This window comes from Ixodes scapularis, unplaced genomic scaffold (assembly GCF_016920785.2).
Source record: "Ixodes scapularis isolate PalLabHiFi unplaced genomic scaffold, ASM1692078v2 PGA_scaffold1__304_contigs__length_218370807, whole genome shotgun sequence".
NCBI lineage: Eukaryota > Metazoa > Arthropoda > Arachnida > Ixodida > Ixodidae > Ixodes > Ixodes scapularis.
In genome coordinates this window covers 158,862,406-158,879,279 of record NW_024609846.1, presented here as the reverse complement: position 1 = coordinate 158,879,279, position 16,874 = coordinate 158,862,406, and positions in this window count along the sequence as shown.

The following is a 16,874-nucleotide window of genomic DNA, read 5'->3' as shown; positions in this document are numbered from 1 at the left end:
TACCCCAATCAGCAGACAAATGAACTTGGTAATTAGCAGCAATGGTTGCACAAATCTCATCACGTCACCGACGAGAATAACATCAGAATCATAAACTTTGCTTGATTTACTTATAACAAACTATGACTCGGCACGTACACAATCAGGAGTGATATGTACTGATATTAGTGACCATCTGGGTGTGTTCATGTGCGTGACAAAAGTAATCAAGAATAAGAAAATTCAAGAAAGTGTTTCTTTTCAGAATATTACCACAAGCAGCCTTTCCGAGTTTAGACACAAACTTGCAGCCTTTGACTGGAGTGAAGTCACTCAAAAAGAGGATGTAGATGGCGCTTATAATTTGTTTTTAGAACATTTTCAGCAGTTGTATAAACTCTGTTTTCCTTATAAATCTGTTCGATTCTCTAAGAAAAATCGTAAGCCTAGGGTCACTTCAGAACTTATAAACAAGATTAATAAAAAAAATTACTTGTTCAAAAAATTTGTAAAAACAAAAGATTCAGAAAGCCTTAGAGCGTTCAAATCCTTTCGCAACAGGCTTACAAAGGAACTCAGAAATGCTAGATCAAGATACTTTCAAAATTACTTTTTATCAACATCACACCGAGCAGATATCACTTGGAAAAAACTGAATAACGTTCTAAACTTGTCACCTGAATCAAAACCAATTGAAAGAATCTGCTTAGGTAACGTAGAACTAACAAAAAGACGGCTGGCAGATGCTTTTAACGATTTTTTTTGTGAGCTTGGCACGAGATAATCCCGACGAAAATGCTTGTGTGTATATTGAACACGATAACAGTAGCTCTCTTTTTCTTCACCCTGTCGTAGATACGGAGGTGACGCAGACCTTTTTGTCGCTAAAAAATAGTAGCAGCTGTGATGCCGACGATTTTCAAATAAGTCCGATTAAATATGTAGTTGATATAATCTCTCCTTGTTTGACGCACATTTTCAATTTATGTTTTCTGTGTGGTAAGTTTCCTAAAAAAATGCAGATCGCAAAGGTCACTGTTCTTTATAAAAAAGGTGACAGGAATGACTTGGGAAATTATAGGCCCATTTCAATTTTATCTGTATTTTCAAAGGGTTTCGAAAAACTTTTGCTAAATCGAATGGTGCATTTTTCTGATAAATATAGTTTGATCACACCATCGCAGTTTGGATTCCGTAAACAGCTGTCTACAGAGCTCGCGTTGCTAGAACAAAAAGATTACATTTTTCAAACATTTGAGGATAAAAAAATTGCTCTTGGTGTTTTTGTGGACTTTACAAAAGCTTTTGATCATTTAAATCATGATTTGTTAATAAAAAAACTAATGAAATACGGATTCCGCGGAAAAGTCGCAGCGCTCATTGAGTCTTATCTTGCGCATCGTCAACAATACGTATATATTAACGGGTACTCCTCTGACATTAAACCAATCGCATCTGGCGTTCCACAGGGCAGCATTCTAGGTCCCTTTCTGTTCAACTTGTACGTTAATGATATTGTTAACATAAATAAAAACATTAAATATGTCATTTACGCTGATGATACCAGCCTTTTTTTACAGGATATTGCTTTCACGACCTTGTAATCAGTGCTAATAAAACTTTAAAAGATCTAGTCAGCTGGAGCCAAGATAATGCTCTAAAAATTAATGTTAGCAAAACCAAGGCCATTCTATTTCACTCCAGAAATAAGAGCATTAATATTACTTGTGATATTATTTTAAATTCAACTAAGGTCGATATTTTAAGTAGCTTTAAAACACTGGGTGTTATCTTCTCAGAAAGTATGTCATGGGATGAACATGTTCATTACATTTTATCAAAACTGGCACGGGTTGTTGGCTTACTCTACCGTCATCGCTCTATTTTTCCGACGAACGTTAAATTAATGCTTTACCATTCGTTATTTCTTGCTCACATAAATTACTGTCACTTAGTATGGGGAAATACTACGCAAACAAACATACACAAAATTTTTATGCTCCAGAAAAAAATTATTCGAAACATCTGTAACGTTCCATATGATCACCCTAGCAAACCTCTTTTTGAAAATTTGAATCTGATGCAAGTAAGTAGTTTTTATAAGTACCGTCTATGTAGAACTTATAAGTCTCATGAGCAGACAAATGTTGCAAATCTTATTCAATTAGCTTCTCTAACACCTAAAGTGACGACGTACCTAACTCGCAGCGTAGAAAATTGGAGAGTTCCAACTTATAGGACAACGTATGGCCAACAAATGATATCTTATACCCTTCCTAGCCTACTTAACTATCTTTCCGTAGCAAATGTGCAGCTATCGACGACTTCAAATAAAGGTCTTCGATTGTTTTTTTCGAATTCCGATGTGTAAATTATAAAGATTTGTAATTAATTGTTTTGATTATGTTGTGTTGATAGTTTAGTTTACAAGTTGTTCCTGTGGATCACGTGAATCTATTTTTGCTTTTCGTAGTCACTTTGAGCACAGTCGTGCCATATGTATTGTTTTTAGATTCTTCAACTATTCAAATGTTACTTTTGTGTGTGTTTATGTGTGTATGTTTTTTGTAACTAATTAATTTACCACATCGCCGCTGTGTGCCAAATTGTGTGGGGGCCGAGGGCTAGTCAAGCTGCTTGATGCAGCTTTTTTCCTCGGTCTCCATCCGTCATTGTATGTGATGAAAAATAAACAATTTATTATTATTATTATTATACAAAAAAACATTCCAAATGTATTTCGATACAGGAATACAGATACTGGTGCAAAAAATGTATCGCGATACAGAAATACAGATACAAAATGTATTTCTGAAATACTATCGCGATACATATGTATCGCGATACTGCCCAACCCTGGCGTGGGGTCTTTTCGCTGTATATAAAAGGACCGTTCTGTAAAAAAATTTGCAGACGTGTTTGAGAAGGCGCGTCCGTCCCGCGTCTGCGGGTTTTCTCAACGTGAGACTTGCTTCCCTTCGTCGTCACGCGGAGTAGAAGGCCACCAGAATGGGAAGTAAGCGGAAAGCTTAAGATGACTACGCTACAGATTTCATGGATGAATCGTCGTTCTGGTTGCGCGTGCCAATTGTTAATCCGTGCATAAACGTGGAGCTACCAGAGGGATTTGTGCTTTATGAAAGTATCTATCGGCTGGTCCTCCGAGACGAGAGCTAGCTGAGTGACCTAGAATCAGAGTTTCTTTGTGACCGCCAGTATGCTGTGACTAGCACCGTTGATCCAGTGTTATTTTGGAAACTTCATTTACCTGACTGGTCACTACTGCCCCAAGCCTCGCTGGACATTTTGGGATTTCCTGTGTCCAGCGCAAATGTGGAGCGTGCGTTTTCAAAATTGCGGGTTGTGAACCGCAAGGAACGTGCTGCCATGACGGATGCAATCTCTCGAAGTATGCTTGCATCTACTATAATAACCAAGTGTGAGGAATAGATGCTTCCTCGAGAGGAAGTGTATGAAATATGTTAATAAAATTGGAACTCTCTGTCTGTGATCAATCGCATTTTTTCCACCGATAATCACCGATTTTAGCCTCGTCGTGAGACGTTCCACCGAAATACAACGGTGTTTCGAAAAAAAATAAACACCGAAAAACATCCGCCGATTTTTCTCAGAAATAAACACCGGGAAGTACACACCCTAGTTATAACTAAATAAGCTATAATAATGGTGCATTATTCATATTTACTTTCAGTTTCAGTCAGGGGAAAGGAGTTGCGCGGGAACTAGAGCAAATAAATTAGCTGCGCTTAGAGTATCCGCACTCTCTTTCCGGATAGTGTTGTAAACGCCGCCATTCTGGTGCTTGTGCAGAGCAGGTGCAACTGCCGATCGTCATGATTCAAAAGTGCGACATCCTCAGCATTAGATTCGGTGTTAGGAAGCTCATGTAATGTTGCTTTGCATTGTCGCACACTGTTTAAAGTGGAGGACGGAAAAGCGTTTCTTGTGATTTCAGATAAAGCTTCAAATAACTGGCAACCGTGATTTTAAGCAAAAATATGGCCAAGTGTCGCTACTCTCACGCGTAGTTTATTTAATGACACTATTCATGCTCTTGTTCAAGAGGCTTGTAATACCTGGAGGGGCCATGACGTAAGCCCCGTGGATTCTACAAGCCACTACCTTTTGCACCTGCCTCTTTCTCATTGTTCCCGCTTGTGCCAGTAAATTAGCTACGGTTCAGAGTAACGACACTTGGCCATATTGTGGCTTAAAATCATGGTTGCCAGTTACCTAAAGCTTTATCAAAAATCAGAGGAAACGCTTTTCCGTCCCGCACAAATGTTTAAACAGCCCGCGACAGAGCATTGCAATATTGCATCAGCTTCCTAGCACCGCATCTAATCCTGAGGATGTCGCACTTTTGGATCATGACGATCGGCAGTTGCGTTTGCTCTGAACAAGACCCAAAATGGCGGCGCCCAAAACAACTTCGGGAAACGGAGTGCCGATACTTTCAAGCTCATTTAGTGACTCTAGGTATGAAGTGAACTCGGGTGTATTATTTTCTTCTTCGTCTTTATTGTTTATTGATTTCAATCATATCGAATAATTAACACATTATATCACGCTACGCGTGTGTAATTATTTAATTATTTGTCTTAGATTTATTAACCTGACCCAGTACTTAAACCATTCATTCATCGATAGTAAATCTTCCAATATATTTTTTTTAATGTGAAGGTAAAAAGACACGGAGATTGATGATGATACAGACGCCAACGCCGCCCACGGAAATTTTCTGAACACTAGAAATCAGCAGTTAGTCTGCCATCCGCCAGGTAGCGCAACAAAACACCCAAACAGTTTTTAATTCTTCTTAAATTAGCTAAGCTCTACACCTATTAAGAAACCAAAGCAAGATCATTGTGAAAATTTAATACATCGCAATGTATGTCTATTCCAAACAATAAATGTTATTAGATGCCAATAAATCTGTTTTATGTCCAAAAACGATATGCGTCAAAAACAGGTAAGTTTGAAGAACTCCTGGAGCGTTATTACTTTGAAATTGAAACAAAAAGCCATCGTCCACCTCTTGGGCAACCATTGTAGCTCTAAATGTTATAAAAGATTTTATCATAGTTTAATTATTTTCTCAGCGGCATTTGAAGTACCATGACTCGAAGCACAAAAAGTGCTTCGTTTGATATAAAATATATGAACAAAAAAATTTTACACAATATTAAATTTTTTTCTGCATATTACCAATTATAAGCACTGCATCTGTAGCTAATTTCATTGCCCTAGCACTTGTCATTAAAGACATACTTGGGCTGAAAAATGTCAATTTTAGGGCAATATTTGAAGGGATGAAAAAAACAAAGTAGTGAAAATACCAAAAAAGTGTATCGTTAAATTCTGCTCCGACATCACTTAACAAAACTGCTATATTGGAACCGTGCTCTTTTTAATGGATCGTTCATAAAACATGAACTAGCGGAGCAAGTGAGGGTCCGCGCCATCGTATTCGCAACGCTACAAACGCGCATGAACAGTAAAAACCAACAGATACATAATATCAAATAAAAGAGGATTGCATTGCCTTTCGAAAAACACCAATCCCACAAAACAGTATTTAAAAGGAGATGAGTAATGACCTGCCAAAAAGTACCTAAACTGCCACATTCAGTGGGACCGTGGCCTTAAGTACGGTTCATTCATCTGCACATATTCGGTTATATCCTCCTCGGAGACCACTTACCATGGTGTGAAGTGCCCGTGTTGTACATTCAATAACGTGGCTCTTGATTCTCGCAGGTAATGATGATACCGTGTCTCTAAAGCTCATAAACAAAGAATGCTACATGTACACGGGACGAGACAAACAGTCGGAGGATTTCTGGAGCACAAACGAGCACATACCACGTGACACTAAGCGTCGTACCACGTTCCACGCGGCGGCGTGTGTTTCCAGAACACCTCCGATTGGATACATTTCGTTTCTTGTGCATTAATAAGACAGGTAGGAAACGCCAGAAAGCAAAGGTGGAGTGGTGTAGAGGTTAGCACACCCGACCGGACATTGGGAGGCCCAGAGTTCAAATCCTGGCTCCGCCGTTTTTTGGCTTTCGGCGGGTTCCAGAAAACTTTGATTCTTTAATTCATTAGATTAAGTACGGTTCATTCATCTGCACATATTCGTATATATATATATATATGGTGTTTCAGAGAACGCAGGCCAAATCGCTCCTGCAAGAACTACTCACCGCAACGAAAAAAGCTTGTGGCGTTTTGTTCCTGGGCCAGGGGCCCATTTAGGAAAATTATTAAAGTCCAGGATAATTAAGTTGTTAATTATTTTTGCGTAGTTAACTTTCTTAATATTGTGTTTAAGGGCACTGTTTAAATTAAAAATTAGTCATCATCATCGAAAAACACTAAATCAACAAATTTCAGAACAAGAGAAGGCACGCGAAGCATTTAACGGCTTTCTGAAAAACCGCACAAAATCGACGGGTTTCTAAGTTTCGGTTTGCCATGGGAGCGCATCTCGGCCCCGGACTCGGAGGCACCGCGCCCCGTGTAGAGAGAGTGCAACCAACCTCTGCTGAGTTGTCATCGCGCGACGCAGTAGATGCTGGTTGCGCTATCTCTCCACGGGGCGCGGTGCCTCCGGGGCTGAGATGCGCTCCTATGGCAAACCGAAACTTAGAAACCCGTCGATTTTGTGCGGTTTTTCAAAAAGCCTAAAATGCTTCGCGTGCCTTCTAGCATTCTGCAATTTGTTGATTTAGTGTTTTTCGATAATGCTGAGCAATTTTCTAATTTAAACCATGCCCTTGAACACAATATTAAAAAGTTAATTACGCAAAAATAATTAACAACTTAATTATCCCGGACATTGATACTTTTCCTAAATGGGCCCCTGGCCCAGGACCAAAACGCCACAAGCTTTTTTTCGTTGCGATGAGTAGTTTTCGCAGGAGCGATTTGGCCTGCGTTCTCTGAAACACCCTATATATATATGTGTGTGTGTGTGTGTGTGTGTTTGTGTGTTTATGTGTGTGCGCGCGCGCGCGCGTTTGTGTGTGTGTGTTTGTGGTTGTGTAGATAATTGGGGGTCTTCTGAACTGCTCCCCTTCCCCCTCCCTCCCTTCCCCCTATCACTGACTCACTCCCGGTGGCACACCGCGATTGATCGCGTGCGCTGAAGCATCAAATCAACAGCTGCTCACATTCTCCCGTGCTCTTGCTACGGTGCGGACAACATCAAAGCGATAGAGCGAGGTCCATGTAGGGTTTCCGTGTAAGGTCATTGCTTTAGAACGATATATAAGAAGTCTTCTTTCTTTTTTTCGGAATGAGCGAAATACTTGTGAAAAGAAACTGAGATAAACAACAATGTGTGCTTATCGGACTAGCCTTGAGACCTGTTCCGCGACCACCTTCACATTTGTCGTTCTCGTGTAATACGACCGATTTCAGAACAATAACTTTTGGGAACGATGGACCCTCAGATATACTCCGAATTTCAGCCAAAATTAGATTAGTTTCGGTTTCTAAATTTCACTCATTCAGACAAAACAAAACAAAATAATATAAACAGTATCGTTACCTCTCCATGCGCTTTCCATCGGTCCATCTGGGCGATTCTCCTCCACACCTCGTAGCCCATCCAACGTGCCACAAACAGAAGCAGGCATTCTCCTCCAGAAATCATCAAGTCGGATATGTTTCTGAAAGCGGTCACGTAGTCCTTCGCCCAATGTAAAGTGTAGAAAGAGTAGACGCGGTTGAGCTGGCCGCACTTCCCGACTAGTCCAGACACGTCTGTCGAGATGTCATGCACCTGGTACTCGATCTGCGGATGGGCAAAATTCTTTCTCGCGTAGCGCACCATGCTTTCGCCAATGTCCGTTGCCACGATCCTCCTGCAGGGCTGGCAGCGTGGCAGGAGTTCTTGGCGAGTGAAGTTGCCGGTACCACATGCTATGCCCATGAACTCCTGGTCCGCGCTTGGTCTACTTTTGAAAATGATTCCCAAACGTTCGGGCGTCCTGATGTTCGTCGTTCGCTGTAGGTCGTTGGTCTTGACGTAGACCTCCGGGAGGAATGTCACGGCTGGTTGAGGTTCTTCCCGTGCTTTTGCGATCGAAGGATCTGCCATGTTTCGGGAGGAGCTCGAAGCAACCTGACTCGTAATTTTCTTCCAGTGAAAATTCTGAAATTCATAATTATAAATAATGACTCAATCATTTCTTCAACATTTTGTTTCACGCTAAGATCGACAGTATCGTACTCTTTACGATCCGATGGGGCCAATCAAGTGGTTCGTCAAGGCGCTCGTCACCTTTCTGCGATAGCAGACTTGCACTGTACTCGTAGCAAGTAGTCAAATTGCTTGTAATAGATTTTTTTTTCGGAGAAAGGTTTTTAATTGTTTAGACACCTTTATTAGGGAAGAGTCACAATAGTAATTTGATTAAAAATTGGGATTGAACTAGTTGATTCATTCAAATTGGTCTAGATGGTTAAAAAAACGCGGACAAGGAAGAAACACATAGCGCCAGCCCGTGTAGTATCTGTCTCTTCCTCTTCTGTGTGTGTTTTCTTTTTTTTTTTTTTGAGTCCTCCATGTAGTCATTTGATTACTTTTGAAAGTACTAACATCATTCTTGTAACCATTATTATTTATTCTCTCCTCCCACCCTTTTAATGTGCAATTTGTTTCTGCAAGTTTGTAACGTACGTATCTTCGAACCAAGTCTCCCAGAGGAAGTTGTTTCACCAACAGTGGTGAATAAGGAATGTAACGACGTAGAGCACAAGACGTGGAACGAGGTGTCCCTACGTCACGTTCGCCTACAATAGGCCGGTTCAAGAGACCACTGGATTCACACCTTTCCAGCTGGTACATGGTCGGAAGGTAACGACCATGTTGGACACCATGCTGCCCCATGAGCCATCTGACAATGAGAGCGACGACGCCCAGGTGGTTGCTCAACGGGCCGAAGAAGTCCGCCAGCTCGCCCGACTCCTTATTCAAAACCAGCAACGCGTCGACGCGGGCCGTTTCAACCTTCGTCGTCGGGACGTCCACTTCCAGCCCAGAGGCAGGGTGTGGGTGTGGACACCGATTCACCACCATAATCTCAGCGAGAAACTTCTAAAGCTCTACTTCGGACCCTACAAAGTACTTCGTTGACTCGGGGATCTCAACTACGAGGTGATGCCCGACGGAACACAGACTTCATTAGCCGCCCTCCACGACCGGAAGTCGTCCACGTCGTGCACCTCAAGCCGTACTACGCCCGATAAGACTGCGAACTTTGATCTTGTGCAACGCTTGATAGGATTGTGTTTTGCCAGCCTCCGTGTTTTCCCATTATTTTGTTTGTCTCTCTCTGTTTTGTTGCCTTTCACGTGGCATCGGGATGATGCCTTTTTAAAGGGGAGAGTAATGCCACACGCGTCGGCGAGCGACCGCGTGGCCGAGTGGTTACCGCGCTTGACTGTCGCGCGGAAAGTCTAGGTTCGATTCCAGTCAGTAGAACGTTCTTTTATTTATTCTTTCAACATTTCGTTATCTTGAGTTCGAGATCATTCTCGTCTGATCGAGTTCCGAATGTTCTAGTCGTCGAACGTTCTAGGCCGATTGTTCCAGAAGCCAACGCGCGTACATTAGGATTTCCGCGTGGCGATCTGCAGTCAGTCTCGCCCCAGCGTTCGACTCTGCTGTTACGCCGACTTCGACGCTCACAACGCTCTGCTTTCTCTTGTTTCCTTTTTCTTTTTGGGGGGAGCACAAGTTCGCCCCATTAAACATTTCAGTTTCCTCAGTTATTCTCTGTTTCATCTCGTCACTCGTGACAATATCAGATAACGGTCCGGCATTTGTAAGCGGTAGCTTTAAGAACTTCCTCCGACAGAATGGAATAAGGCAAATTCTAACGCCACCATATCACCAAGCATCAAATGGAGCCGCTGAGCGAGCGGTTCAAACCACAAAGTTGAAGCTGAAGAAGGCAGCTGATGGACGTTTCTAGTGTCAGCTGGCCCGAATCCTGCTCAACTACAGAACTACACCTCATGAAACCCCAGGATGCACTCCGGCGGAGTTACTGATGGGTCACAAGTTTTACACCGCTTTGACTCCTCTACTTCACCCGGACCTGACATCAAGCACATTGCCAACACAGCTCATCCAGAAGATGGCGCACGACAAGGGTGCTCGACTGATACCGACTGTCGAGCTGGGTGATGTCGTTTATGCGAGAAATTTTCGACAAGGTCAACCATGTGTACCGGCAACTGTGACCGACACTCCAAGTGACCACATCACAGATGTCGCTCTCCCAGATGGCCGGTGTTGGAGACGTCATGAAGGGCATCTGGGTCCTGACCTAGCCTAAGCTAGGGCATCATCGGAGCCGGGACCAGAGCGGTGGATCAGGCCGCTTCACCTAATGAAACTGAGCCCGCTCTCACTGAGGCTGTACAACTAAATGCTTCTGCCCAAGCGGTGCCTCATACCGTAACAGTTGGATATCAGCATGAAGATACTCATCCTGCTCATGGCATTCCGCTGCCGAGGATTCCTGGCACTTCACTTCCGAGGAGAAGTAATCGACCACGGAAGCCTCCTGTGCGCTTTTCACAGTGAAGATCGGTGGGATTTCGGCTAATTTTTGTTAGGAGAGGGGGGGGGGGGGGGGGAGGGGAGTATGATAGACAGCCAGATTGCGCCCCCTGCGCACCGGGTATATAAATAGCATGTCGCACGAGATTAAAACACATTAACACTGGGCAAGCTTGCGTGCACTCGTCAATGCTCCGCTGTCCAGGGAACTCGCTGATCATTACACAATATTTTGCGAAGGATGGGTTCTTTAAATATTTTGCGGGCACGATATTTCGCTCGTGAGAGATGTATAATCTTTAATTAAAATCACGAAAATTACTTCGTCGCAAACTTTATATCGTTTACGGTATCATTAAGAGAAGACAAGCTACACCAGCATTATCTAGTCAGCACAAAACAAAATTTTGTGCATGATATATTTAAAAAAAAAACACGCACCACGCTCGGGTAGAGACGAAAAGCCGCAAGGAGCAACTAGAGACGGGGCGCACAGAGCTCAGAGCAGTGTGAGAGCCCAGGGACACCGCGTGGCGATTTGGCTACAGCTCAAAGGCAAGCCGGCCGCGCAGGCATCTTTCTAGAGGAGGCGTTGCCTCGCATCAGCCGATCAGCCTATCCGCCCACTCTCCTCCTCCCCAAGAGGCCATTCAAGCATGCGCATTCACGCGGTCTCTGGTATCGGCAAATCTGAAACATTGTCTTCGTTTTTGTTGTCGAAATATGGTGCGTTCTGAAGACCCTGGTTCTGACTCATCATCTGGGAACGTGTTCCGCGAACTCCAGTTATATTATTTTTACATTCTTCGTAAAGCTTTCCGTACACGGGGGTGCATCACGGAACAGCAGCGATGATGCAGACCCTCGACACATCTAAAAAATGTTTAAATGGTGAAAGCCAGAGTCACACTTCTAACCCTGCCTGGAAGAAACAACAGTCTGGGGACATTATCTAAAGCGTGTTTCTTCATTGAATCAAGGTCCTTCTCCAAACATGCACGTAACGCATTACTAGTAACGACTTACTTCTACATTGTTACTTTTTTTCGGTAACGAGTAGCGTATTTAGTTAACTTAACAGAAAACGAACGAGTAACGCACCTAGCTACTTTTAAATACAAGCAACATGTAACGGTATTTTGTTACTTTTGAGGAGTAACATGTACAACACCGTTTAACCAGTCTCGTTTTAATTCTAACTTTAGTTCGGGTGTACTGTGAAAAATACAAATGGGCAAACCGAAAAACAAGAAAACACTACGACAGCACTGCAACGTTTAACGCTGAACACGTCGGTCGAACCCTACAGCTCAGCATCTCCTTCTCCCAGCGAACACAATAAGGTTGTTTGCTTGATCCACCTGGAATCGTGTACAGACCGAATCTAAACCCGGAGGTTGCCAAGGCGGGAAGGCTCACAACCCATTGTCATCTTCCAATATTAGAAGCACAGAAAACAAAAGAAAGAGGGGAGTATGAGTACGCGTCTACTGTGACAAATGAAGATCGTCAAGCCGAAAAAACAACCAAAGACTATGACCGTATATATACGCTTATAGCTGAGCACGTTAGTCAAACTCTACGCCTGAGCATCTCCTTCTCCAAGCGAATAAAATAAGGTTGTTTGGTTAAACCTTCGGAAATCGTGTACAGACCGAATGTAAACTCGGAACTTTCCAACGCAGGAAGGCTCAGAACCCCTTGTCAACTTCGAATTTTAGAAGCATTGAAACCGAAAGAGAGAGGGGAGTATTAGTATGCGTCTACTGTGACAGACAGCTGGGGAACCCTAAAACCAACCGAACACTATGACAGTATAGCAATGTTTATCGCTGAACACATCAGTCGAACTCCATAGCTGGCCATCTCCTGCTAGCGAAAAACAACAAAGGTGGTTTGGTTGATCCTTCTGGAATCCTGTACAAACCAAATGTAAACCCGGATGTCTTCAACGCGGGAAGGCTCAGAACCCCTTGTGAATTTCTAATATTAGAAGCACAGAGAGCAAAAGAGAGAGGGCAGTGTGAGTATGCGTCTGCTTTCACAAAGACAGCTGGGCAACCCTAAAACCAACCAAACACTATGGCAGTATAGCAAAGTTCGTGGCTGAACACGTCAGTCGAACTCCACAGCTGGGCATCTCCTCCTAGCGAAAACAAAACAGGTGGTTTGATTGATCGTTCTGGAATCAGGTACAAACCGAATGTAAACCCGGATGTTTTCAACGCGGGAAAGCTCAGAACCCCTTGTCAATTTCTAATATTAGAAGCACAGAGAACAAAAAAGAGAGGGCAGTGTGAGTATGCGTCTGCTTTCAGAACGACAGCTGGGCAACCCTAAAACCAACCGAACACTATGACAGTATAGCAATGTTTATCGCTGAACACATCAGTCGAACTCCACAGCTGGCCATCTCCTGCTAGCGAAAACAACAAAGGTGGTTTGGTTGATCCTTCTGGAATCCTGTACAAACCGAATCTAAACCCGGATGTCTTCAACGCGGGAAGGCTCAGAACCCCTTGTCAATTTCTAATATTAGATGCACAGAGAACAAAAGAGAGAGGGCAGTGTGAGTATGCGTCTGCTTTCACAAAGACAGCTGGGCAACCCTAAAACCAACCAAACACTATGACAGTATAGCAAAGTTCGTCGCTGAACACGTCAGTCGAACTCCACAGCTGGGCATCTCCTCCTAGCGAAAACAAAACAGGTGGTTTGGTTGATCGTTCTGGAATCAGGTACAAACCCAATGTAAACCCGGATGTCTCCAACGCCGGAAGGCTCAGAACCCCTTGTCAATTTCTAATATTAGAAGCACGGAGAACGAAAGAGAGTGGGCAGTGTGAGTATGCGTCTGATTTGACAAAGGCAGATAGGCTACCCGAAAGACAACCAAACACTATGACAGTATAGCAACGTTTCTCGCTGAATATGTCAGTCGAACTCCACAGATGGGCATGTCCTTCTCCCAGCGAACACAATAAGATTCTTTGGAAGTTCCTTCTGAAATCGTGTATAGACTGAATGTAAACCCGGAGTTTGCCAAGGCGTGACCTCAGGAGGGCTCAGAACCCATTGTCGAATTCAAAAATTAGAATCACAGAGAACAAAAAAGAGAGGGGAGTATGAGTATACGTCTGCTTTGACTAAGGCAGCTGGGCAACCCTTAAATTAAGTAAATACTATGACAGTATAGCAAAGTTTGTCGCTGAACACGTCGGTCGATCTCTACAGCTGGGCATGTTCTTCACCCAGCGAACACAATAAGGTTGTTTGGTTGATCCACCTGGAATCGTGTAGAGACCGAATATAAACCCGGAGGTTGCTAAGGCGGGAAGGCTCAGAACCCATTGTCGAATTTGAATATTAGAAGCACTGAGAACAAAAGAGAAAGGGAGTGTGAGTATGCGTCGGCTTTGACAAAGACAGCCGGTCAACCCTAAAACCAACCGAACACAATGACAGTATAGCAATGTTTACCGCTGAACACGTCAGTCGATCTCTACAGCTGGGCATGTTCTTCAGCCAGCCAACACAATAAGGTTCGTTGGTTGAACCTTCTGAAAGCGTGACCCCCCGAGGTCACGTGACACCCCTAGGTCACGTGACCCCCAGAGGTGACTTGGGGGTCACGTGACCTTAGGGGGGTCACGTGACCTCAAGGGGGTCACGTGATTTTAGGAGGTCACGTGACCTCAGGAGGTCTCGTGACTTCTGGGGGTCACGGGACTACTGGGGGTCACGTGACCTCAGAAGGTCACGTGACCTAAGGGCAGAGCTGGCCAAATTACTCATATTTTGTAATTAAATTACATTACTAATTACTTTGCTGAAAATTGCTGAAATGTAATTAAATTACATTACAAATTACCACAGCCAGAAAGTAATTAATTACCATTAGAAATTACTTTGAAAAGTAATGGCATTACTTTTGCATTATTTTTGAATACTTTTAAATATAAAGGAGCTATTGATAACTTCCTTTTACAGATAACTTTATTTACATTATTTACACAGTTCATGGCACACAGCTAGAACTCTCTGTTGCATGTTTACCGATGGACAGAGCAACGCACGCGACTGATCCGTTTCCCACTCCAACCCGGACAACTATTTTCGGAAATGACTGAGGACCCTACGCGGATTATCTCTGGGAGGGGGAGAACACTTGTCATTGTTCGCAAAATCGCGTTGAGGGCCGTTCCACCAGGGGCCTTGGTTCGACCTACTTCCCCTCCTTCGTTTCCTGAGAATGTCGAGCAGAAAAGCTCGAATGGAAGGCACTTACCAGCCCTATTTCTCACAATGGACGATAACACAGAGAGCGTACGCAGTATGCATCAGAAAAAATAAGCGGAAACTTTCAAGAGGGGCCAGAAAACGTCGAATGCAAAACCGCAAAACATAGGTAGAGAATCGCGCTGAGGGGGTTTTCACAGTTCAAGAGAGTGGCAGAAAATGTCTAGCTGATAGCGGGCGCGAGAGTCGCACCAGCCGCATTAGCATCAGCAACATAGCGGCGGCCAAAGAGCGTTTTTTGGAAAGGTGTAGAGGAAAAAGAAAAAGTAAAATAAAAAGAAAAGCGCTCTTGTGTATTGTGGACACAAAAAAATATGTCTGGTGCGAAAAAGTAATTAGGTAATTTAATTACAATTACCGTCGCTGGAGTAATTCATTACATTACTAAATTACCTGCTACAGAAAGTAATGAATTACATGACTAATTACTGGAACAAGTAATTAAATTACTGTAATTTCATTACAGTAATTACATTACTGCCAGCTCTGCCTAAGGGTGTCACGTGACCTCGGGGGGTCACGTGACCTAGGGGTGTCACGTGACTTAGGTGGGTCACGTGACCTTGGGGTGTCACGTGACCTGGGTGGGTCACGTGACCTCGGGGGGTCACGTGACCTCGCGGTTACGCCGACGGCGACGCCGACGCCGCTCAAGCCGGAAACGGGCCCCTAAGAGCTGCGCTCTAAAAAAAGAGAAAAAGTTAAAAACGAGCTGGAAATGCTCAGACTGTACAGCAGCAAGGACAAGGTCAGACAGCAAGAGCGTAAAACAAAGGCCAGAGCAGAACATGTCAATCTTGCTCGCTGAAATGAACCGAAAACTTGACAGTTTCATGTCACTGAAAACAGCAGGGGAAAGCATTGAGCATTCAGCTCAGATGCTCTCTGACCAGTACGGCGAAGTCTTGAAGCGCCTAAATGTCCAAGGGAACAGTATTAATGGCCTAAAAAAGCGAGTTGACCAAATTGAAAGGGCGGAGACGGAGCATGAATAGCACGAACTGAAATCACAGCTAAACGATCTCGAGTGGCGCAGTCGAAGGCAGAACCTCGAGATTCACGGTGTGCGCGAGACGGAAAGGGAGGACTTTTTGAGCGTCGTAAACGATGTGGCTGCAAAACTTGGTGTCGATGAGCTAAAGTCAGAAGAAGTCTTGGCGGTGCACAGATTACCTGCTAAGCCAGGAAATACGAGAGGTATTATAGTGCGCTTCACTAGGCAAGAAACCAGAGAGCTCTGGTTGAGCAAAAAGCGGGCTTTGAACAGGGCTTCTGGCACTGGTCACCTGTACATTTCCGAGAACATGACGAGGCAAGGAAGCAATCTGCTGTGGCAGGTAAAGGAGTGGGCCAGAGCAAAACATTATCAGTTCGTCTGGTACAGGAACGGAAAAGTATTTGTTCGACAGGGGGAGGGAGCGCAGGCCCACGCATTCTCATGCGAAGATGACTTGCGTGTACTGGGACGTTAGGTGACCTTATCGGGTGAATAGTTCTTAGTATTTCGTTTTTTAGAATGGGCATTGCAGTCATTGACTTTGCAAACTTTGCTGCTTCAAAGCAACCTCTTGGTTTATCGTTTTTCAACATAAGCGCTCGGTCTGTGAAATCTAAAGTTGATGACCTCGCTATGCTTTTTGACTGTCTTGGTTTTTCTTTTGATGTCATTATGCTCTCAGAAACTTTGTATAAAAATGACTCGAGTCTTATTAGTCTGCCACAGTACAGCAATTACTCGCTTTGCCGTGAACAGAAGGAAGGGGGTGGGGTATCTTTGATTATACAAAATGATTTAGAGTGTCAACTGATATCTGAATTCACCCAAGTCACTGAAGAATGTGGGCTATTGTGTGTACGTTACAGGGAATCTTTTCGCCGTCGTGTATCCCCCACCATCCGGAAATGCATCCAAGTTTTTTTTTTTTTTTTAAGTTTTTGTATCTTTTACAAGTTTACGACAGTGAACCGCTATGTCCTTTTTCTCGGTGGTGGT